The sequence below is a fragment of the Polypterus senegalus genome, chromosome 6 (genome assembly GCF_016835505.1).
Source record: "Polypterus senegalus isolate Bchr_013 chromosome 6, ASM1683550v1, whole genome shotgun sequence".
NCBI classification, from domain to species: domain Eukaryota; kingdom Metazoa; phylum Chordata; class Cladistia; order Polypteriformes; family Polypteridae; genus Polypterus; species Polypterus senegalus.
In genome coordinates, this window is record NC_053159.1 from 161,491,130 (window position 1) to 161,517,501 (window position 26,372).

Below are 26,372 nucleotides of genomic sequence, written 5' to 3' on the forward strand. Positions count from 1 at the left end.
AGCTATGGCACCCAGTGTGGTCTCCTGCTGCTGTAGCCCATCTGCTTCAATGTTCGACGTGTTGTGCATTCAGAGAAGCTTTTCTGCATACCTCATTTGTAACCAGTGGTTACTTAAGTTACCGTTGCCTTTCTATCGGCTCAAGACAATCTGACCATTCTCCTCTGACTTCTGGCATCAAAAAGACATTGTCGCCCAGAGAACTGTTCCTCACTGGATATTTTCACTTTTTTTCACTGGACCATTCTCTGTTAACCCTGGAGGTGGTTGTGTCTAAAAATTCCAGTAGATCAGCAGTTTCTGAAATACTCAGGCCAACCTGTGTGGCAGAAACAAGCATGCCATGTTCCAAACCACTTCAGTCACCTTTCTTTCCCATTCTGATGCTCAGTTTGAACTTCAGTAGGTCATTTTGACAATGTCTACATGCCTAAGAGAAAAGGGTTTAGGGAAAAAAACATAAGGAAAAGACCACCATAGGGGAGGTGCAATTTGTTTTTATGCCAGGGAGAGGAACATAAGGGAGAAAGGAGTACCAGACAAGTATGTGAGGATTGTCTAAGGAATATGTATGAGGGGGGACTCATGTTAAAAGTAGTGTTGGGGTAACAGACAAGATCACAGCTAGAGTAGGTCTACACTAGGAACCTTTGATCTGGTTATGGGTTTGTTGAGTCTTGGGATAAAAGACCGATCCCCCTGGTGCATGCTTTTTCCTGATAACATTTTGTTGTGTAGCACCAGAAGTGGAGAGGAAGCTGGAAGAATATAGAAGTGCTTTGGAAGACAGACGATTGAAGATAAATAGGAAGAAGATGGAATATTTGAGGTTTAGTGACCATCAGCATTCAGATGTTAGCCTCCAGGAGAGCTATTAAAAAGCAATGGTAAATGTAAATACCTAGAGTCACACACGTGCAAGCAGGAGGCAGCTAAAGGGCTTGACCAATTGTAACACCACATCAGACCAGTGGGCAACAAGGTGTGCAGACTGTCCTTCTCAGTTCCTTGCAGACCATTCCTGGGAAATCCCACCAGGCTCTGGCAGTGATTGGTAATAATGGATATAATGAGGTCATTAGAAATAAACTTGATACATTAGGATTAAAAGTCAAGATGGAGGTAAAGAATTTAGGGTTAACTGTTGACTGTGACCTGAATTTTAAATCGCATATTAATCAGGTCACTAGGACAGCATTTTTTCACTTAAGAAATATAGGAAAAGTTAGAACTCTTATATCATAGAAAGATGCTGAGAAATTAGTTCATGCTTTGGTTTTCAGTCGACTAGATTACTGTAATGCACTCCTCTCAGGACTACCCAAAAAAGACATAAATCGATTGCAACTAGTGCAGAATGCAGCCGCTAGAATCCTAACTAGGAAAAGAAAATCCGAGCACATTTCTCCAGTTTTGATGTCACTACACTGGTTACCTGTTTCATTCAGAACTGACTTTAAAACACTGCTTATGATTTACAAAGCCTTAAATAGTCTTGCTCCATCTTGTATATCGGAATGTCTGACACCTGTTATGCACGTGCAATTAGGGGGCCGCGTAAGGACCCGAACTGTAGCGTGAATTCGCATGTCAGAAGGGAATGGCGGGGTGCTAACCTCTCTCTCTTTATTCCTGCAGAAAGAAAGACGCACCGTTGCCATGAATCTGCCACGACTACCTGATCGCACAATACCACTTCCGTCTTCCGTCTGTCGATCTCTGATGATATCAGCACTCCCAGCATCCATCTCGGTTCCTTCCCAGCATTCCTCTCTCTATCTACTTCCAGTCCCTCTCCATAAAATCTCCCCAATCCGCCATTTTGACTGTCTAATGTTGTGTATGGAAACTGCTTCATTGACCAGTTGTGCTTTTGTGCATAATTTTCACAGTATACGGGGCCGGAAAACTCCAAACCTTGATGACTTGTGTGTCTTCTTTTACACACCTTATATTCCAGATTGTAACCTTAGATCTTCAAATGAGTGTCTGCTTAGAATTCCAAGAGCTAAACTTAAAAGTGGTGAGGCGGCCTTCTGCTGTTATGCACCTAAAATCTGGAATAGCCTGCCAATAGGAATTTGCTAGGCTAATACAGTGGAGCACTTTAAAACACTGCTGAAAACACATTACTTTAATAGGCTTCTCATAACTTCATTTTAGTTTAATCCTGATGCTCTGTATATTCAATAAATTATCATAACTATTCATGCTGGCTCCAAAATCCATACTAAAACCTACTCTTTCTTCTGTTCTTTTCCCGGTTTTCTGTGGTGACGACCTGCGCCACCATCACCTAATCAAAGCATTGTGATGTTCCTACATTGATGGATTAAAGGCCAGAAGTCCACGTGACCATCATCATCAAGTCCTTCCATGAGAACCCTGAATACAATGAGGACAGATCTTTTATGTTAGGTAGAATGCCTAGAGGGGGCTGGGCAGTCTCATGGTCTGGAACCCCTGCAGATTAAATTTTTATCCAGCTAATCTGGAGATTTTTTGTTTTTTTTTCTGTCCTCCCTGGCCATCAGACCTTACTTTTATTCTATGTTAATGAATTTCGTCTTATTGTAATTCGTACTTTGTCTTTTTTCTCTTTCTTCATCATGTAAAGCACTTTGAGCTACATTATTTGTATGAAAATGTGCTATATAAATAAATGTTGTTGTTTAAAGCCGCCATCTTGCTTCCAGTCAAACAGTTCTGTTTTGGACTCAGTCTTGTGAAGATCTCTGTTCAATTATTTAACATTTTTGCAGCCAGGATATATTATACAGTGGCTGCCCCAAACCTTTATGATGTCTGGAGTGCATTTCTTATCACAGTGGCGTAGTCGGCAGGATTTTGATTCGCAGAAGAAACCGGGACAGGACCTAAGAATTAACCAGGTGGGAAAGTACTGGGGCCGGGTTTTCGGGTGGAGAGTTTGTCCGGGGGTCAGGAGTGACTTGGTGCAGGCTCTGCTTCCTAAATACGAAACTGGGATAGTATTTTCTCAAAGGGAGAATATGGATAAGACATACAGACGTGTGCTGGTTTCTGTGGAAGAAACAAAGAGGGCCTATTAGGTTCTATCGGCGGAGTGAGCTGAGCTGCCCATTGGGGTTGAGATCCCAGATAAATATGGGCTTTCCCCAGACCAGCAGGTAGAAAAACTATGAAAATGGGAGTTAGATCCTGAGAGATCGACCAGAGAGCAGGCAGAAGCTCCCGGGGAACGAATAGCACAATGGCTAAGGCCATTTGAACTTACGACTTTTCAAATGGTATAGCAGGTAGCCTACTTGCTTTTATTAAAGGGACTCCCCAAAAACTTTACCCAGCCAGTTTGGGGAGATTTCCACATCATGGAGGAGCTTATACAGCTCCTAGAAACATCAAAGCCAGCCTCGCAATCTGAGGGAGCAGAGCAGTCCTCTACTGGATTCCGTGGGGATTACATCACACAAACTTGGTCTCTTTCATATAAACTAGAGCCTGTGCCTGAGTTCATGGGCCCTGGGGCATGCAACCTGCCCGGGGATGAGGAAGGATGCAGGGAGAGGCAGTTTATGTGCACTTGTCAACTCCCTGACATTAGCACATACGGGAGTACTAATCATTAATGGTTACAAAGTTAAAGCACTCCTTGATTCCGGCAGCAACATTTCCATTGTTGCTTGCTGATATGTATTACCGCGACAATGGATAAAAGTAAAGATCAGTGTTACATGTATAAATGGGGAAGTCCGTTAATCTAAAACCGCCCTATGTTTCATCAGCCATGTAGGATCACTGAAAAAGTTTCCCGATGGGATTCTGGGGTGGGACTAGTCTGATAATAAATGTGGTGTACTACTGACTACTTCCGAACAAAACTTAGGCCTAGCGATAGATGGGGATCACTCGACTCAAGATGTCTCCTCCCCGTGTAACCAGCCGGCAGAGAAAGAGATACGGAAGTCCTAAAGGTAGACAGGGAAATTCCTGGGTCGTCACAGGAAGACATGTCATCACCTCGCACCTCGACATGCCGGGCAGAATCCCCACCCCTTCAGGTCAGACCAGACCCTCTCTCTGAGATACATTTTCAATCCAGAGAAACGCTGGCTTCTTTCAAAAGGGAGCGGTGGAATGACGACTTCCTGAAATTTGCAAAAAATGCAGTAGTACTTGTCAATGGCCAACACACTCATCAGCCCATGACACAGGGTCCTCACTTTGTGGTAGAGAACAACCTATTATATCGAGTAGCGGAGCATGAGGGGGAAGTGAGGATGTTGATGTTAATCCCACAAATTTACTGGCGGCAAGTCTGTGAATTAGTGCACGGCCACCTCCAAGGAGGCCATTTGGGCACTGAAAAGACACTAGAGTGGGTGTAGGATGCCCAACCCGATGGGTCTGGGCTGGGGGGCCTTGTCACATACGTGAGAGTAGGAGACAGCTAAAGGGCTTGAGTAATTGTAATACTAAATCAGACCAGGGTGTGCTGACTGTCTTTCTTAGTTTCTTGCAGACCATTCCCAGGAAATCCCACCAGGCTCCGACGCCTTTAATGACGTCCTTTCTGGTCCCAGCACCTTTGATGAAGTCACTTTTGGTCCCTTAGACAATGTCACTTCCTGTCCCGACGATGTCACTTCTGGTTCCGGCCCTGATGACGTCACGTCCGCTACGGACCTTTAAAGCCACCATCTTGCTTCCAGTCAAGCAGTTCTGTTTTGGACTCAGTCTTGTAAACATCTCTGTTCAATTATTTAACCTTTTGGCAGCCAGGATATATTATACGGGTGGCTGCCCCAAACCTTTATGATGTCTGGAGTTATCACACTAGGACTAGTGGTAAGACCAGCAATGATGTATGGAGCTGAATAGAACAATTGTAAGAAGGTAGCAGGTTCATTGTCTGATCGAAGAATTAAAGCGAAGGTTAAAGGTGAGGTTTTTAAGACATTGGTAAGACCAGCAATGATGTATGGAGCTGAGCCATGGATAGGAGAAGATGTTGGATGTGTCAGAAATGAGAATGTTGAGATGGATGTGTGGAGATACAAGCAGGAATGAATAAGAAATTAGACAATTAGAAGTATAACAAAAGTGTGAGAGATACTGTATCTAAGAGAGTACAGGAAAGTAGGTTGAAGTGGTTTGGACATGTGAAGAGGACAGACAATGAATATGTGGGCAAGAGGAAATGGAAGTACAGGGGAAGAGGAAGTGAGGGAGGCCAAATCAGAGGTGGATGGGTAAAGTAAAAGAACAACTGAAGGAAAAGGACTTCACTGGCAAGGAAATGCAGAACCAAGCTGTATAGAGAAGGTTGATCAGGCACAACAACCCAACATAAAAGTGGAAATCGATGATGAAGAAGAAAAAGAAGTATATCCCTTTGAAGTGCTGGCATCCCAAGTTTAGTTACTGGCTTGTGCCCATGGCCATCAGGCTCCCAGCATCTTTAAGCGAGAATGATTCAGGTTTCCAAAATGGATGGATGAAAAATTTGTACAGTCTCACAGCTGTCTTCTTTTAGATACTGATGCTGCAACTGGCCTTCCAGGTCTCAGATTTCAGCCTTAAAACTCTTCAGTAACTCCTCAGAAGAGCCAAGCTAGCTTATTCCAGGTCTGCACCGCATTCAGACTGTAGCCCTTCTGTGAACTATGTAGCACCACACTATTGCAGCTGTGAAGCTGCTTATTTGCATGATGGAATGCCAGCTCACCTCCAATGAAGAATAAAAACTGTGGACAACGTTTTCCCTTGCCCGGACGTGGGTCACCGGGGCCACCCTCTGGAGCCAGGCCTGGGAGTGGGGCTTGATGGCGAAGCGCCTGGTGGCCGGGCCTGCACCCATGGGGCTCGCCGGGCACAGCCCGAAGAGGTAACGTGGGTCCTCCTTCCCATGGGCTCACCACCTATGGGAGGGGCCAAGGAGGTCAGGTGCAGTGTGAGTTGGGTGGTGGCCGGGGGCGGGACCTTGGCGGTCTGATCCTCGGCTACAGAAACTGGCTCTTGGGACGTGGAATGTCACCTCTCTGAAGGGGAAGGAGCCTGAGCTAGTGCGCGAGGTCGAGAGGTTCCGCTAGATATAGTCAGACTCACCTCGGCGCAGCTTGGACTCTGGAACCAATCTCCTTGAGAGGGGCTGGACTCTCTACCACTCTGGAGTTGCCCCCGGTGAGAGGCGCCGAGCAGGTGTGGGCATACTTATTGCCCCCCGACTTGGAGCCTGTGCGTTGGGGCTTACCCCAGTGGACGAGAGGGTGGCCTCCCTCCTCCTTCGGGTGGGGGGAAGGGTCCTGACTGTTGTTTGTGCGTATGCGCCGAACAGCAGTTTGGAGTATCCACCCTTTTTGGAGTCTCTGGAGGTAGTGCTAGAGGGCATACCTTCTGGGGATTCCCTCGTTTTGCTGGGAGACTTCAATGCCCACGTGGGCAATGACAGTGAGACCTGGAAGGGCGTGATTGGGAGGAATGGCCCCCCGATCTGAACCCGAGGGGTGTTTTTTTTATTGGACTTCTGTGCTCGCCACGGATTGTCCATAACGAACACCATGTTCAAGCATAAGGGTGTTCATATGTGCACTTGGCACCAGGACACCCTAGGCCTCAGTTCGATGATCGACTTTGTGGTTGTGTCGTCGGACTTGCGCCATATGTCTTGGACACTCGGGTGAAGAGAGGGGGGAGCTGTCAACTGATCACCACCTGGTGGTGAGTTGGCTTCGATGGTGGGGGAAGATGCCAGTCAGACCTGGTAGGCCCAAACGTGTTGTGAGGGTCTGCAAGGAACGCATGGCAGAGTCCCCTGTCAGAAGTAGCTTCAACTCCCACATTCGGCAGAACTTCGACCACGCCCCAAGGGAGGTGGGGGACATTAAGTCCGAATGGGCCATGTTCCGTGCCTCTATTGTTGAGGCGGCAATCCCCAAACCCGTTGGTGGACACCGGCGGTGAGGGATGCCGTCAAGCTGAAGAAGGAGTCCTATAGGACCTTTTTGTCCTGTGGGTCTCTGGAGGCAGCTGATAGGTACCGGCAGGCCAAGCGAATGCAGCTTGGTTGTTGCTGAGGCAAAATTCGGGCATGGGAGGAGTTTGGAGGCCATGGAGAATGACTTTCGGACGGCTTCGAGGAGATTCTGGTCCACCGTCCGGCGTCTCAGGAGGGGAAGCAGTGCAGTGTCAACACCGTATATGGTGGGGATGGTGCGCTGCTGACCTCACTTCGGGCGCTGTGGGTCGGTGGGGGAGTACTTCGAAGACCTCCTCAATCCCACTAACATGCCTTCCAATGAGGAAGCAGAGCCTGGGGACTCTGAGGTGGGCTCTCCCATCTCTGGGACTGAAGTCACCGAGGTGGTCAAAAAACTCCTTGGTGGCAGGGCCCCGGGGGTGGATGAGATACGCCCAGAGTTCCTTAAGGCTCTGGATGTTGTAGGACTGTCTTGGTTGACACGTCTCTGCAACATCGCATGGACATCGGGGACAGTGCCTCTGGATTGGCAGACCGGGTGGTGGTCCCCTCTTTAAAAAGGGGGACCGGAGGGTGTGTTCCAACTATAGAGGGATCACACTCCTCAGCCTCCCTGGAAAAGTCTATTCGGGGGTTCTGGAGAGGAGGGCCGTCGGATAGTCAACCTCGGATTCAGGAGGAACAGTGTGGTTTTGTCCTGGTCGCGAACAGTGGACCAGCTCTACACCCTTAGCAGGATCCTGGAGGGTGCATGGGAGTTTGCCCAACCAGTCTACATGTGTTTTGTGGACTTGGAAAAGGCGTTCGACCGTGTCCCTCGGGGAATCCTGTGGGGGGTGCTCCGGGAGTATGGGGTACCGGACCCCCTGATAAGAGCTGTTCGGTCCCTGTACAACCGGTGTCAGAGCTTGGTCCGCATTGCCGCAGTAAGTCGAGCCCGTTTCCAGTGAGAGTTGGACTCCACCAGGGCTGCCCTTTGTCACCGATTCTGTTCATAACTTTTATGGACAGAATTTCTAGGCGCAGCCAGGGTGTTGAAGGGGTCCGGTTTGGTGGACTCAGGATTGGGTCACTGCTTTTGCAGATGATGTTGTCCTGTTTGCTTCATCAGGCCCTGATGTGAAGCGGCTGGGATGAGAATCAGCACCTCCAAATCCGAGACCATGGTCCTCAGCTGGAAAAGGGTGGAGTGCCCTCTCAGGGTTGGGGAGATCCTGCCCCAAGTGGAGGAGTTCAAGTATCTCGGGTCTTGTTCAGAGTGAGGGAAGAATGGATCGTGAGATTGACAGGCGGATCGGTGCAGCGTCCGCAGTGATGCGGGCTCTGCATCGGTCTGTCGTGGTGAAAAAAGAGCTGAGCCGTAAGGCAAAGCTCTCAATTTACCAGTCGATCTACGTTCTTACCCTCACCTATGGGTAGTGACCGAAAGAACGAGATCGCGAATACAAGTGGCTGAAATGAGTTTCCTCCGCAGGGTGTCTGGGCTTTCCCTTAAAGATAGGGTGAGGAGCTCAGTCATCCTGGAGGGGCTCAGAGTAGAGCCGCTGCTCCTCCGCATCGAGAGGAGTCAGATGAGGTGGCTCGGGCATCTGATCAGGATGCCTCCTGGACGCCTCCCTGGTGAGGTGTTCCGGGCACGTCCAAGCGGAAGGAGGCCCCGGGGAAGACCCAGAACACGCTGGAGGGACTATGTCTCCTGGCTGGCCTGGGAACGCCTTGGGATTCTCCCGGAAGAGCTGGAAGAAGTGGCCGACCTCGGATAAGCGGAAGAGGATGGATGGATGGATGGATGGATGGATGGAATGCCAGCTCATATTGTCGGTGACTCATCCCAAAGCTGATGCAATTTCTTTACATTGTTGCAATATACAGTATATACCAAACATATTTGAGAGTTACCCAGGGGATTTGTTAGCCACCAGCTATCAACTACGGTGTGTGAAAGTAATGACGTGGAGACTGATGGAATTCCACTGAATGCAGTGAACAGCCACAAGTAGCTTAACTGCAAAATTTCTTCACACTAACTAGAAATAGAAACTCAAAGCAGAAATGGGTCAGTGTGTGGTTCCCTCCACATGTCTACTAGCATTCAGTGACAGCATTAATTATGACCTCAACCAATCTTGTTACAAAATAAATATAATTTTCACACAGGCCTAGCAGAAAGTCACTTACAATTAAGTGGAGCCATCACTGGGTCTCTCTCAGGAAATGCTCTTCTTATTTGCAAGACTTCATTCAGTTCTTCAGGTCTGTAAAATATGTGGAGCAGAATCTCTCAGTCTTTGACTTCTCACACATTTAAGGTATTAAACTAAATTACACCAACCATCAGCTTACTGCAGATCTGTGGTGCAGCTTTAACTGTGACATTTTAGTGAAGCTGTTAACTGTTAAAAATTTAATTTTCCAGTTCTGCTTAACAAGTTCATTTGTTCTTTCAGATGGGGAAGCTGAGTGGTGCCAACTTAGAAGATGAGACTATAACATAAAAATGCACATTTTCTCATCGACGAAATGCTAGTGCATGCAAGCCTGAACTGTGACAGTTTAGTCTCTATTCCTGGGGTCTCCAACACGTCACTTTCCAAGTAGCTCGCAAAAGGGTTAATGAAGCCTACATAAATATGAAAATTTGATTATAGTCAAAGGGTTAATAAGGCCTACATAAATATGAAAATTTGATTATAGTCAAATTAGGGGTGGCTGATCTTTCCAAAAAATCATATCACGATCCTTTTAACACAAAATCACGATCCACAATCTGAATTGCAATCTATCTTTTCAATGTGGCATACACTTAAGAGAATATCCGGACTCAAACTCATCAAGACCTAAGTAACACTTTATTTTAAATACACTGCACAACAGTTTTTTTGAAGTCTTCCTTCCTGAGACGTTTTTGCTGATTTTGACAGGTACCTACTAGGTATGCACAAATATAATTTTGGTTTTACTGCATCTCATAGGTATTCTGAGAAATAGACATTTATATGTTTACTGACAATAACGTATTTAGTCATATTTATGTTTCGCATAAGCTATTAAATTCAACAGAATTAAAAATGTTTTGCTCCTGATTTTCTTTTGTATTCAATGTCTGGTGCATCACGTTGCAATGTCCATCAGGGATCTGCACTGGCAATCAGAAGGTTGCCGGTTCGAATCCCGTAAATGCCAAAAGGGACTCTGCTCTTTTGGGCCCTTGAGCAAGGCCCTTAACAAGCAATTGCTGAGCGCTTCAAGTAGTGAGAAAAGCGCTATATAAATGCAAAGAATTATTTAACAGTAGTCAGCAAGCACTGATGGATTCCAGTTGCCCTGGTATCATTTCTCCATCGTAGCAATGTCCTAGTGAAACCTTTCACCGTGTTCGTCACTGACAGCACCGAGATTTCTGGGAAAGAAGTCCAAGTGTGAGTGGAGGAAATGAATCTTGATTGACATATTGCACTTCATTGTCTTGTATGCTTTGAGAAGTTTGCCAACCAGCTGAATGTAGTTGGGGGCTCTGTAATTGCCCAGAAAGTTGACAACAATGTCTTTGAAGGCTTTCCAGGCAATTTTTTCTGGCCCACTAACAGATCTTCAAACCGCTTATCACTCATAACATGTCTGATCTGGGGGCCAACAAAAATGACCTCTTTGATCTTGGCGTCAGTTATTCTTGGGAACATCTGTCTTAAATAACGAAAACCTATGCCTTCCTTGTTCAGTGCTTTCACAAAATTCTTCATGAGTCCCAGTTTTATGTGAAGAGGAGGCAAAAATATGTTTGCCAGGTCGACAAGCAATTCATGTGCCACATTTTTCTGTCCCGGAACTAAATTTTTACGGAGTGGCTAGTTCTGTCGAGAATAGTGCGACTCTTTGGCACAGCTGTGCCATTTACAGATGAAACAACAGTACTTTGTATAGCCGAGCTGCAGTACTAGTAACAGACCAACGACTTTAAGATTGCCACAGATATTCCAGTTGTACCTGCTATACTGGACGTGCATCAACAACAGTTCTATATTCTCATACGTTTCTTTCATGTGTGCTGCATAGCCAACGGGTACTGAAGAATAAACATTGCCATTGTGTAGCAGAACGGCTTTCAGGCTTAACATTGACGAATCAATGAAGAGATGCCACTCTTCCGGGTTGTGATCACAACCTAAGGCCGAGAACAATCCTTCAATGTCACAACAGAAACAGAGACTGTTGACTTGTGCAAAAAATTAGGTTATATCATGATGTTGGCCACGAAACACAGAAATTTTTGTACCTGGTAACAGCAAACACCATTCCTACAGTCTTAAACCCAGCAGCTCGGCTTTTGCTTTTGACAGACCCAAATCTCTGACCAAATTGTTCAATTCAGACTGTGTTATCAAATGTGGATCGCCTGATGAGCACGGTTCAAAACCCGGGTCAATGTCACTGTCAGTACCCTGCATTGCAGTTTCTTCATCTGGTTTGTCTAAGGTCCAGTCCTCTGGTGGTTTCGGAATTGGAAGACTGTCGTCATGTGGCACGGGTCTCATTGCTGAAGGCAGATTAGGATAATTAATTGACTTCTTGTTTCTGGCAGAGAAACCAGATACATTAGTCAAACAGAAGTAATAGTCCATCACATGATTTTTCTGTTCTCGCCATATCATCGGAACAGCAAACGGCATTGTCTTTCGAGTGCCTCTGAGCCAGGCTTTCAGACTGACAGCATATTTCGCACAGCAAATGTGAGGCGCCCATTCCTTGTCTTGATCACCAATTTTGCAGCCGAAATACAGATGATAAGCTTTCTTCAAAAGAGCAGTCATCCAACATCTCTGAGGTGCAAGTGTATATTCGCCACAGATATAGCAGAATGTATCGCGGCTGTTACGACATTGACGAGACATATCGCCCGAATATATGTCTATTGCATCAAGCTTACTTACTGTTATATTGCTACAGATACTATACTTTACTATACTGATACTATACACACACACTGTCTAACTGTATAAACCAAATAAACAGGATCGGTGTATGCAAGCCACCTTTATAGCATGCTGAGACAGCGTCAAGCTCGTTCAGACCTTCCCAGGCATGCCCAGGATGTCAGCTTCCACAGAACAGCTTCCAACCTGGTCTGATTCTATGTCTTGACTTGCCCAAGATGCACAAACCGTTGTTGATAAGTCACTTATGGGAGCGAAAATGTTTGGATACAAATATAAGAAAAAATCTTGACAAAACTCTGAAACAGTATGTGATTGGTAAATTTTGATGTGACATTTGTGATCAGCACCCAAAAATCTATAAGAAACACCCAACAGTGTCCAAGAAGCAAAAACTTTGTTGTGCATTGATATCAAACAAAGTTGAATTCAATTGTTTTCTCATTCGCTAGCTAAGCAGAGCTAAGGACCACGCCCTGAAGCTGAAGAGTGAGTGAGGAAGGCCCCTCCCCACGGCCTGCTGAATGCGTCTCGGATTCGCGCAAATAAATCAGTACAACCAGCCAACTATGATACATAGCGAAAAGAGAGAAGTCGCAAAATCAACCAGAATGTTCAAGCAAATTATAGAAAAAAACTATCTAAATCCATTAAATAGTTTTCTCATGAAAAGCAGACAGACAGACATACAGACGTTGGATTTTCTATATTATATATTAGCAAACCTTCAAAATAACGTGCAGTTAAAGTCTCAACAGGATTCTCAGCATTTCTGGAGCTTAGTAGTGCCAGATAACGTAAGAATCTTCACCAAGCAGCTCTGAAAATGTCTGCTTTGTTTGGGTCTCCATACCTCAGTGAGTCTGCCTTTTCTGACATGAACAGAGGTGGGTAGTAATGAGTTACATTAACTCCGTTACATTTACTTTTTTAAAAAATTGTACTTCTAAGAGTCGTTTACTGCACCATACCTTTTACTTGTACTTGAGTACATTTGTGAAGAGGAAACGCTACTCTTACTCCGCTACATCGGGCAACACTCGAATCATTACCTTTTTTTTCATTAGATACGCTATATTTTTGCCAGAGAGAAGCCACCAGTGGATCTACTGCATGACTGTTTCACCAATCAGACGTAACAACAATAGTCACAAGACTCCGTTTCACCAATCAGACACAGCAACAATAATCACATGGCTCCGTTTCACAAATAAGACGTAGCCATGCAGTCATATGACCACACACAAACTGTGGCGGCATAGCGGCACAAACTCCTCACAGACAGCGGACAGGGAAAGAAAGGATACATGAAAAATGAGAGCCAATTCCTGCTGAAGCTTAACCATCACTTCACTGAGTGAAGAACAAGCACGTTTTAACCAAACATGCACAGACACAGACAGTCAAGGTAAAGTGAGACTTCTTGGACGTGTACAAGCTGCCTTGTTCTGGTGTTATTTTCTATGCATATGCAGTATTATACTGTCAGTGTACAGCATATCTTGTCACTCTAAGTAGTTTGCACTGTTCAGACATACAGTACATGTTATCTACTGTAGGTATCGGCTTTAAAAGCTGTGTTGTGAAAAACTGAGATTTGGAACTCTGTGTTATTTGTGCATCTTTATTTTATAAAGATGTTATTTATTTTTACTCATTTTTATTTCATCATTTGGAAATAGCCGAATTTTATTTTATATTTTTGTCTGTCTTATTACAACACTTCTAAAAAATAAATCATTTATTATGATCAAACAGTTACTCAGTACTTGAGTAGTCTTTTCACCAAATACTTTTTTACTCTTACTTGAGTAATTTTTTGGATGACTACTTTTTACTTCTACTTGAATAATATTATTCTGAAGTAACGCTACTCTTACTTGAGTACAATTTTTTGCTACTCTATCCACCTCTGGACATGAATGTCATGAAATCAAAGTTCAGAACAAGACTAACAGATGAACATTGAAATGGCTCCATAAGAGTGAACCTCAGTGGCTCCACTCCACCATACACCTGCCTCTCTTGTTGACTCCATGCAGTGCCAAGTCATCACACATCACACATGCAACTAGATATGCAAATACTCTTGTGAAGTGAAACAGTGACATGTAACAAAATGACAAATGAATAAATCATATCTGTGTATTTGGAATTGCGTTGTTCTATTTTGACAGCACTCATGTTTTAATTCAATAGTGTGAGATACACCAGAAAATGCATACAGACATACAAAATGCACTTGCAGGTGAACTAAATATTTTTTGTGTCTTAATGCAAAATGTGAGTTGTGGATATCAACATTTGTAAATGTTATGGCAAAACAAGCTTATTCAGTTTGTTTGGGTGGAAATAAGCTATGAGAATAAACGTCAGAAAACATGAGTAGCTCTCGGCCATTTTCATTTAGTAAAAGTAGCTCTCAGGGGAAAAAAGGTTGGAGACCCCTGCTCTATACCAACATTCAGTGGTGTAAAGTCAACAGCTATTCAGCTCTCTTGAACATATTTGTCCGTTGTTAGACATTAACTGGATTCTGGACAAGGCTGGTCCATCCATACAGGATGATCTCGATGATGGCCTAGAGCAGCACTTGGACTACAGCACACAAAATGTACCATCCTAAATTATTATGGGCAAAGTTACCAAAACTGTCTGACTGCAAATTCAGTTAAGAGGAAACTCTTAAAAGAGTGGGCACTGCAAAAACACAAAGCCTAATTCTTGAAATACAATCTGGCTGACTCAGTTAGCAGGATAATAATCCACCATCATCAAGTCATTGATTCCATTAAAAGCTTTTCTCCACTACAAAGAATGGTGGGCGTAGGGGGCTCTGCATGAAAAGACAGCAATTAAAAGCTATGTCTTGTCCAAAACAGACTGACCAGCAGCTACCATTAAAAGGTGAGGAACTGTTAAATGATCCCAGTAGAGCAACAACAGAGGACAGTACTAATGGACTGGCTCCAGCGTCCATAAGGCATAAATTGGCTCAAAACATAGAAATAGAAATTACACTTAAGACTTTTTTCAACCATGAAGATCTGATGTGCCCACTTCTGAAAGCTAAGCTTAAATAATATAACAATATTCATTAATGTAATAATGCATTTTCAATTAGGTACGCAAATAGAGAGAGCGGGAGAGTGGCGCCACGTTACTGGGGTACTTGAAGTGCATTGAACCATCGTTAAAAGTCTCAGACATCTTATGGGGCTCAAGTTGACCAAAATGCAGTACTACAATATTTACTCATTAAATACTGAAGAGAGTGCCAGCAGCAGGGGGCACTTGCTCCCAGGGATTGTGTTCTTTATTGAAATGCAGGACACACTTGAAACTGTATATACAAGTAACCATTGCGGAAATAATCAGACAAGAGAAATATCATACAAAAGGAGATATACACTACTGTATATATTTATCTGGCTTTAAAATGCAGCTGTCACTCTCAATATACAATGTCAGTCAGTCAGTCATTTTACAACCCGCTATATCCTAACACAGGGTCATAGGGGGCTGCTGGAGCCAATCCCAGCCAGCAGAGGGCACAAGGCAGGAACAAATCCCAGGCAGGGTGCACACACACCAAGCACACACTAGGAACAATTTAGGATCGCCAATGCACCTAACCTGCATGTCTTTGGACCAAGGGAGGAAACCAAAGCACCCAGAGGAAGGCCATGCAGACATGGGGAGAACATGCAAACTCCATGCAGGGAGGACCTGGAAAGCGATCCCAGGTCTCCTAACAGCGACGCAGGAGCGCTACCACTGCGCCACCATGCCGCCCCCACATATAATGTAGTACAAATATTTATACATACATACATACATATACAGGCTGAACAGAAGCCATTGGAGCGGTGCAATCATCGTCTAGTTCTTCAGTAGAGAATGCTGTTAAATGTACACCCAGTTCAGCGTGCAGACGGCTTCTGGCTTTAAGATTGTTCCTTACCATTATAAATACCCACACATTTTGCATATTTAGTGAACCTTTTATGAATGGGTAACTATCTGATCCATGTTATCTATGGACTGTGCTATTCTAAGACCCAGATAGCACCTTTTTCCCTGTCTGTGCACTGTGCACCTGCTTTAATCACCCATGGCCTCTGCCTGAAAGTGAGGGGTCAGGCCTGCTTTAATCAACCAAAATCCCTGCCTGAAAGAACTGTTGCTGCATCATTTATGCTAAACAATCAAGCTGCAGTGTTGTGCATGAACTAGTTCACAATAAAATGTTCATTGAACATGCTCATTTTTCTAAGAACGGTGAACTTAACGTAATGTATTTGCAAGTGGAGAACTTGAACGTGAGTGAGTTCAGTTTTATGTGACATTCTGGATCTGGTTTAGGCCTTACCTTGTAATGTAGGGGTGGAACCAAATCCGAATATGGTATTCGGATTAGGACAAATAGTGGCTTTTTACAAATATTTATTTTGTACACATTTTTTGCCAATTATTGGTATTTGGAAAAAATAACATAAAATCAAATAGGCACTGTCTGTGTCTGCCTGCTAGTGCTTAAACTGCACCACTGCTGACCTGAGCATGTGGTGAACCTCCGCTTTCACTTTTAGGAAAATGGTGTACTTTGCGAGGCCACTTTATATTTTTCCCGTTGGACGTGCAATATGTGACATGAATTTTGACCGGCAGCGTAATAGGTTAGTCCACCTACACGCTGATTCCACAGTCACCATTTGTGTCACATGGTTGCAAATAGAGTGGTAATTTATATGTATACTTGTATCTATTTAATTTCTAATTTGACCGAGAGGATATTAGTATATATGGTTATATATGTTTGTTGCTGGGTATAACTCAATAAAGTGTTAAATAAAAAAGTCTTCATAATTACTGTATTTTATTCAAGAATACTGTAATAGCCTAATATAAGACAGGCAAAATTGAAAAAAGTAAACTTGTGGATCATTTATTCCCACTAACTAGTACAAAATTGAATTGGTGAACTATGAACATGAATTTATTCATTTTAATCTGTGTGAACTGAACTTTGAGCTAGTTCTTGTGAGGTGTGAACTTGCACAACAATGTCAAGCTCACAAGTCACAATTCTCAAGTAATTATTTTTCATTTCTGGTTACAGAGAGTAGTGAAGACAGCACAGAATGCCACCACACTTCTGTTTAGGACAACTGAATACAACACTCGCTGCCTTATAAAGGCAAACAGGAGAGACAAAGACCTCAGGATTCCTAGACAGCCACTTTTCTCACTCATCCTTACAATATAGGAGGGAAGGTCAATAATTATCCACACTTACATGAACATTTTGTTTGAATTGGCGGTACAGTCTTGCCCCCAGCAGATGTGGAGGCAGAGATTTACTAGGAACATTGTAGCTCCATTCTCCATTTTCACCAAAGAAGAGCAAGAAACAGTGATCAGCCTTTTATGAGGTGGAAATGCACCAAGGGCCAAAATCGTCCTCTGTTCATCAGAATCATGGTACAGATTTGCTCAGTGTTGTTGTCCCAGTCTTTGTTTGTACTTGACACTTGTTTGACCTTCTCAGAACACCATCATGGAAAAACATTCTTTCCATATTATGCAGAAAGCATTCAATGGATTTCGGCCCCTGGTGCGAATAATTATTGACTTAACCTTGTATACCGTATGGAAGATGGACAGTTTCTCCATCTCTGATGTCCACATATACCCTCCCTTTCATGCCACTTGAATTAATTACCCAGAAATCGGTCATCTTTTTCAGTTGTTATTTACTCGCGTCTGTGAAGACATTTTCAGAATTGCTGTGTGTTTTTCTTTGATTTAGCCTTTCAGTTATACAGGGTAACCAAGGTGGTGCCCTAACTCATTATCATTGTTTGTTTCCTATTTTACTATCTATAATTTAACCACAAGGGGGCACCACTGAGCCCCAAACCTCAGACACAATAGTACCCAACACAGTCCCAAATTCAAATAAAGTATTTTATTACAAGTAAATCACCAAGTGTGCAAAAATAACCATATCACACATATAAATAAGTAAATCTTCTCTTTTCTTTCCTTCTGCTCTTCTTATCGAGTGTCACCTGCAGCCTCCCAACTGACTCTTTCAAGTGAGGTCCTGGGCTTCCTTCAAGCTGGTCCCAGGAATTCTTCCAGTGCCTTAGTGTGTCCTCTTGGAAGCACTTCCAGATCATGTGTAAAACCTCTAACGGCACTCAAGAAAACCGACAGGGCTTCACTTCTGGACTCCAACTACCATGTATCCCTGCGAGTGTCAAAATTAGGACACCTTGGGAGGACCACTGCCACCAGTTGTATGGGGGATGGAACTGCTCCTGGCCTCCAGCTTCCACTGGTCCATCCTTTAAAAACCTATACAGTGATCCCTCGCTATATCGCGCTTCGACTTTCACAGCTTCACACCATCGCAGATTTTAAATATAAGCATATCTAAATATATATCACGGATTTTTCGCTGGTTTGCGGATTTCTGCGGACAATGGGTCTTTTAGTTTATGGTACATGCTTCCTCAGTTTGTTTGCCCAGTTGATTTCATACAAGGGATGCTATTGGCGGATGGCTGAGAAGCTACCCAATCAGAGCATGTATTACGTATTAAATAAAACTCCTCAATGATATACGATATGCTTCCCGCGAGGTGCTTGATTGTTTGCTTTTCTCGGTCTCTCTCACTCTCTCTGACATGCTCTGTGCCTGACGGAGGGGGTGTGAGCAGAGGGGCTGTTTGCACAGAAGATACGGACGCTCCTCTAAAAAATGCCGCTTTTTTTCGCGGTGTTTCGGCATACTTAAAAGCTCAAAAGCACATATTGCTTCTTTGATTGTTTGCTTTTCTCTCGCTCTGTCTCTCTCTCTCTGACATTCTCTGCTCCTGACACGCATTCTTTGAAGAGGAAGATATGTTTGCATTCTTTTAATTATGAGAAAGAACTGTCATCTCTGTCTTGTCATGGAGCACAGTTTAAACTTTTGACTAAAGGGTGTTATTTCATGTCTAGAGGGCTCTAATAATGTTAACAGGGTGGGAGAGTTTATAAGGGCTTAAAATATATAAAAATAACCATACAAACATATGGTTTCTGGAACGCAACCTCCGCGATCGAGGAGGGATTACTGTATATATATATATATGTGTGTGCATGTAGTACATACACAAATCTTATCTAATAATTTTGTAGTATTTGGGGGTTTTATGTATAGAATCCAATCCTGAAGTTTGTTTTGTGATTAAGTTTTTGCCCTAAATGTTTTTGTAACTGACTTTATTTCCTTTATCTATGCAACCGCTTAGTGCTGATCACTTGACCAAGGTCATTGTGACAGTGACATCACACGAAGTTTTCCAATAATTAAGGTGGAGTTCGAACTTTCAAGCATTTCTCAGTGGATAAGAAATAACTCTTTATTTACTTTGGCATCAGTCACTTTATTCTTTAAGTAGGCCCTTAGTGCTAGATTTGTTTCTTTGGTTTTGATCTTCTGTTTTGAATTGCTCTGCGTCTTTTCCCCTTTGGTCCTGGGTTGCTCAGTCTTTTACTGATTCTGGTATTCTGACCCTCACTTTGTACTTGAAGCACAATTTCTTCTTAGGTTTAATCCTAAGATGCCCATAACAATATAACATAATATACTAAAAATGTGAGCAGAAGTGTTGGGGTCTGTAGCAGAGCTCTGTTTAATTGCGATTGCAATGAGAAATGAAAACAAACAAAAAAGAACCCCACAGGGTCATACCTGTCGCTTTCTCATCCTGTTGGTAATGCTTTCAAGAATACAGAAGCATTGGGTTTGGATGCTGCTTTGGCAATGAGCACTGATTTCCAGTCTGTGTGGGTTTAATATGTAGGCTGTAGGGCAGGGCTTCTAACGAGGAGGCAGAAGTGATCACAATTCCTCCTGTGGATCAGATGGGGCTTCTGAAGAGGAGGCAGAAATGATGTCACAGTTCCTCCTGTGGACTGGGGGGATTCTGATGAGGAGGCAGAAGTGATTTCACAGTTCCTCCTGTGGACTGGGTGGGGATTCTGATGAGGAGGCAGAAGTGATCACAGTTCCTCCTGTGGACCAGATCGGGCCTTCTGTTGAGGAGGCAGAAGCGACCTCACAATTTCTCCTGTGGACCAGATGGGGCTTCTGACAAGGAGGCAGAAATGATGTCACAGTTCCTCCTGCAGACACTGGGGGAATCTGTTGAGGAGGCAGAAGTGACATCACAGTTCCTCCTGTGGACTGGGTGGGGATTCTGATGAGGAGGCAGAAGTGATCACAATTTCTCCTGTGGACCAGATGGGGCTTCTGACAAGGAGGCAGAAATGATGTCACAGTTCCTCCTGTTTTTTTTTCCTCTTTACTGGGGAAGGAAATGAAAATGATATTAGCTCCAGTGTTACTTTACTATCCTTATCCACCATACCTTGATGTATGAAGCCTCAAAAATGCATCATACATGTGTCCAACACTACAAATGCATATTGAACATTTGTATATAATGGTATGATAACTACTGTATACTTTTCTGTATGGTATTTTTCTCAGCTGTTCAGAGGAAACATGCAGATTTCATTGATCTGAGTACACTTTACAGTAAACTTGACTTGACTTGCATATTCAAAGGGGATGGCAGAATTGTGTTTTGTCTAGATTGGCAAAATGGCATTCACCGTCCCTGATGCTGAGCAGTAAAATACCAACTTTGATTTGGAAATGGGACCATTAACACTGATGGCATTCAGACGGTTATATATATTGCAGCATTGACTGAAAAGAAATACAAAATAAAATGACTACTCTCTCACTCAAAAGCTTGCCTCCAATTACATAATAATAAAAATATCCTCCGAGTGGCATAGTGGGAAGTAGGTCCATCTAACAGTTCTTAGAGCCCAGTTTGGATTAATTTTATTTTATTGTAATGAAGGAAGCTTCCACTTATAAGGCCAGTGCACTTTTCTGTTATTACAAGCACGGCTCACAGACATGCACTCATGGTAACTGCTCTCATGCCGAGACCCATGAGATTGGCATTAGTTTCACATAAAAGAGGGTTAGAAAATTTGTAGATGAGTAAGAACACGTAGCCTACTTCAAGTTAAAACAGTTACAGAGAGGAGGAGTGAATATCAAAGATAACGTCACATTTGTTTCAGGATAGACAGACAGATAGATAGCGTAAGAGAAGAGGTTCTTGAAACTGCCTGTCTGTTTCACTAAGACATCCTGACATTTGTACAAGCACATTCAAATTAGAAAATCAGACCATATACAGTATAACATTTAACATGATATTTTGTTCTGTGATTGCAATTTACATATGAGAAGTCTTTTTGTAACCAGGTGTCACTCATGACTCCTAATAATTTACTATTCCGGGTCTTTATACAATACTCAATTCAGAGGTGCGTTTCTGAACTATACCATTTATCTGTATGCTGATTGATGTGTTTGAAATGCTTCACAATCATTACTCTTAAATTAACCTAGCTGATTAAAAGAAGCTTTCTGTTAGGTTTCTTCAGACTGCTATGATGCTTTGAACAAGGCACGTAGGGCCTCCACCTAAAGGACGGCCATATTTGGCATTCATATTTGACGATGGCTCAAGACTTTTTTATTTACTAAGTATTTTCTGCAACAACAGATAATAGTAATTTAGTGTGCATGTAGAAATTCTTGACTTTAACTGTTGTTCCAATATGATTATTGTAAAAGTAAATGTGTCTATATTATATTATGTAAAACATCTGCTCGCCATATGCTTTGTTGCAACTCTACATATTAAGTCATAAAAGTCTTGGTGAGAGTCACTTTTTTCAGTTTCTTTTTTTAAATGAAAGGCGTGAAATAAAAATAAGTAAATAAAAATCTATCTACTCCCACTTTTAAAAATATGTAGAACATCACTTTATAAAATGGGAAGTGGCTGTCCGCTTATAATAGCGAGTATCTCCACCCTCTCTTGATCCACACTGTCATCACTGAGACATTTTCTGAAAGCCATCTGCTTATTCATTTCACAACACATAAATTGAGACACCACAACTGATCTCGTCAACGCCCATACTTCTATTCTAGCTGTGGCTCTTTGTCCACCCAACTCCATTGGACAACATTAAGCTTCTTCAGAGGATTCAGAACCTGCCCTGCTACTATTTATCCTTTATGTCATCTCCCTCTTTTTTTATTAAAGTGATCCCTGGGGGCAGACGTCTACTGCAGCATCAATGATTACAAAACAAGAATTACTCTATATGTGCACAAGATTGTGCTACTTGTCAGAAAAAAGTTAGGTTACAGGAGTATAGAATGGCATAACACCCTGCAAAGACAAGCTGGCAGCGCACAATATAGTTCTTTACTCGAGTCCAAAAGAATGGTAGAGAAAAAAAGACAGACAGTATAAAAAATACAAACAGACGACCTTGTGGTTCAGACACAGAGGCCATAACCAAATTTGAACAAAGAGCAGCAGACAAAATCATATTTCAATGGCCAAAATTACAAGAGTCCAAATAAAACACCGGAGCACTTGAGGAATTTAAAAATCTGTCTTTCACAAGGACACAGGCTACACAATGCTAGAAGAGAGCAAGAGTCCCCCTCCCCATGATCATGTGACTGCCATGTCATTAGAGTTGCACTGCAACATACACAGGTAGGAGGGGCCACAGGAAATTGTAAGAAAAGGTGTGGAGTCTCAGACATGTCCTGACATCTGCTGTTAAGGTGTAGACGCCCAACATACAGAACCTGAGACTGAAAAAGACAATCATCCAGGATCTGTAAGGTTCATCTGCTTCTATACACATCTAATAGTAAGTATTCATCAGGTGAATAGTTTCTTTTATAGCAAGCTCACTTTCAAAATAAATGTTGTTTAAAGAAGCTGACATAGTTATTAACAAAACCTAAGTACAATATGAATAAATGAAGATAGCAAAGTAAAAAATAAACCCCTTGCCTCCTGTATTTTCTTAATGGCTTGTCTACTTGAATTCTAAATACCTCTTATGTATCGTGTTAACTTTAGCTTCCACTGTGCTTCTTCTTCCCCCACTTATTTTCCATTTCTAAAAATGACAAATTATTTATATCTAAACAGACATTATATACTACATTTACAAAGTGACGTTTTTATTTATACTCACTGAAGCTTCATTTTATGGCTGTTCTTTATCGTCATTGGAATGTAAGACATTTTCTGTTTTAGCCTCCCCCAGTTTTATAGAGGTCATCCAAGGTAGACTCGATGAGCTCCTAGCTGTCTGCCGGCATCTTCTGCTTCTTGTAACTTTAGGCATACATTTAAAATTTGAGCAGGAGTTCAGTAACTCAAAGCAGCAACCCTATAAATTTGAAGTCTGTTAGACATTTTTCTTCATTCAAACACCCAGCAGAGTTGACACCCCAGTGATTGTTGTCCCTGCATTCAGTTCTGACTATACTCATTGAATTACTATAATCTTTATATCACTGGAAATCCATCTAAACAGGCAACATCTCAAAACACAAATACAATGAATGGCATCTTTATTAAGTCCAACTACATGACAGCAAGTTGATTGCCCATTTTCCTTGCAGATAACCTAATCATGGTAAAACAATCACTCAACATGTGTGAACAAAGGATGATGGCCCACGTGTGTCTGTGTGAGTCCCATAGTGGTTGATGGTGGATATATGCACTGAATAGCTTGTTTTATCCCAAAGGTATTACGTCCTACAGCACATCTTCAACTTGAGCCTGGAACAGGGGAGAGTCACAAGGCTTTGGAGAACATCTTGTATCACCCCAGTCCCAAAGGTATCATGTCCTAGTGAGCTGAACGACGTCCAGCCTGTCACTGTAACGTCACATGTGATGAAGACCACGGAGCAGCTGCTGCTTCACCACCTGAGGCCACAGGTCCACCACACCCTCGACCCTCTGCAGTTCGCATACCAGGAGAAGGTAGGAGCGGAGGATGCCATCATCTATATGCTACACCAATCCCTCTCCCACTTGGACAGAGGCAGTGGTGCTGTAAGAATTATGTTTCTGGACTCCTCTAGCGCCTTCAAGACCATCCAACCTCTGCTCCTTAGTGACAAGCTGACAGAGATGGGAGTAGATTCATACCTGGTAGCATGGATCGTGGACTATCTTACAGACAGACCTCAGTATGTGCGTCTTGGGAACTGCAGGTCTGACAATGTGGTCAGCAACATAGGAGCGCCGCAGGGGACTGTACTTTCTCCGGTCCTGTGCAGCCTATATACATCGGACTTCCAATACAACTCGGAGTCCTGCCACATGCAAATGTTCGCTGACGACACTGCTATCGTGGGCTGCATCAGGAGTGTAGGAACCTAATCAAGGACTTTGTTAAATGGTGCGACTCAAACCATCTAAAACTGAACACCAGCAAAACCACCGAGCTGGTGGTGGATTTTAGGAGACCCAGGCCCCTCATGGACCCCGTGATCATCAGAGTTGACTGTGTGCAGAGGGTGCAAGAGAGGACAGAGCCGACTATACTTCCTTAGAAGGCTGGCGTCTTTCAACATCTGCAATAAGATGCTGCAGATGTTCTATCAGACAGTTGTGGCGAGCACCCTCTTCTACCCGGGGGTGTGCTGGGGAGGCAGCATAAAGAAGAAGGACACCTCACACCTGGACAAACTGGTGAGGAAGGCAGGCTCTATTGTAGGCACAGAGCTGAACAGTTTGACATCCGTGGCAGAGCGACATGCGCTGAGCAGACTCCTGTCAATCATGGAGAATCCACTGCATCCACTAAACAGTATCATCTCCGGACAGAGGAGCAGCTTCAGCGACAGACTGCTGTCACTGCCCCGCTCCACTGACAGACTGAGGAGATTGTTCCTCCACCACACTATGCGACTCTTCAATTCCACCCAGAGGAGTAAACGTTAACATTATACATTAAGTTATTGTCTGTTTTACCTGCATTTTTATCACGTTTAATTTAATATTGTTTTTATCAGTATGCTGCTGCTAGAGTGTGCGAATTTCCCCTTGGGATTAATATAGTATCTATCTATCTATCATTAGAAAATTACAATTGTGACAAGAACAGGCCATTCAGCCCAACAAGCTCATCCATTTTGTTGACTTTGGGATGCCTTTTTAGGCATTTCCTTTTGCCCTTCTTTTTGATTTTTCTTTTTCTGAAAAATAATATATGTTTTTGTTAATAAAGGTTTTATTTCTTTACAATCCACGTATTTGGAATGTTTTTGAACCAGAAGTTTTTACAGTTTATTCTCATTCATCTGAAACTTTCCTTGAAGATTATTAAGGATGGTGTTAAGTTAGGGTTCCCCTTATTGTCTTTTTATTTGAAAGAGGTCCATTTAAAATGATAGGCCTCAGTCAATCCTGGAACTAGATTTCTGATCTCTTTTAAGTTGAGGGCTTGCAGCTAGGAAAGCCTGAGGTTCCACTTAGAAGGTTAGGCCTCATACACTGTGTTTTAGTGTATTATTTTTTTTTTATTAGACCACTGGCGTAAATGGGATGGGAACTTTTTAAGGGCAGTACTTTTTAATAAACATTAGTACTAGACTTTTTTGACAATTTTTAAATACTGATTATGAGTATCAACTACATCAACATATTGATGATATTGACAATGAAGAGTTCCTCCCACAGAAGAAAAGACTTCAAAGTTTCATTGCTGTTGCTACTATACAAGATAAAGAAATTTATTCAAATAATCAATCTTGGAAATTCAGTTCCAAATATCATAATACTTCTGCAAGTTTTCCTCAAACCTGCTAGTAGTGTTGCTAGCTGTGAGAGAATCTACTCTAAACTGAGACTTATAACAATTATTTAAGATCTTCAATTAGTACTTTGCATTTAAAAAACCTTTCCTACTTTCCATAGAGCAGCAACTGACAAACGAAATTGACTTTAATAATATTATTGACGAATTTGTCAATATAAAATCAAGAAAAGTAGTACTATAGATTTATTGCTTGAATAATTTGTAGATTGTAAATTTTAGATTGTAATTAAATTAAAATTGTTATTAAATTGTAATTATTACTTAAAAATGTTAAAATTTTCATCACTTTCATTTTTGTATGATATTTATTATGTTTTATTTTGTTAGTTGGGGGTGGCAAACTCAAAGACCACCCTGGGTGACAGAAGTATAGCTATGCCACTGGATGAGACAGAGAAATCATAATACAATAACTATTTGATTTCTAATTTTAGATTAACAAATTAATTTTGATTTCTGGCTCTTTTTAGACTTTTTGGCTTATATCAAGCCAACCACTTGTTTTTTTGATAATTCTTTTTCTGTTACCTTTGGGATTTATGTAACTATCCTAGCCTGCTTTGCCCACCATGGACAGGCTTGTACCTTTTCCTAGGTTCACAATAACTAATTTCTCTAACTTTTCAAAGAAGGTTTTGAACAGTTTTAACACAACCAAAAGCTTGGACATGTGATGCTGT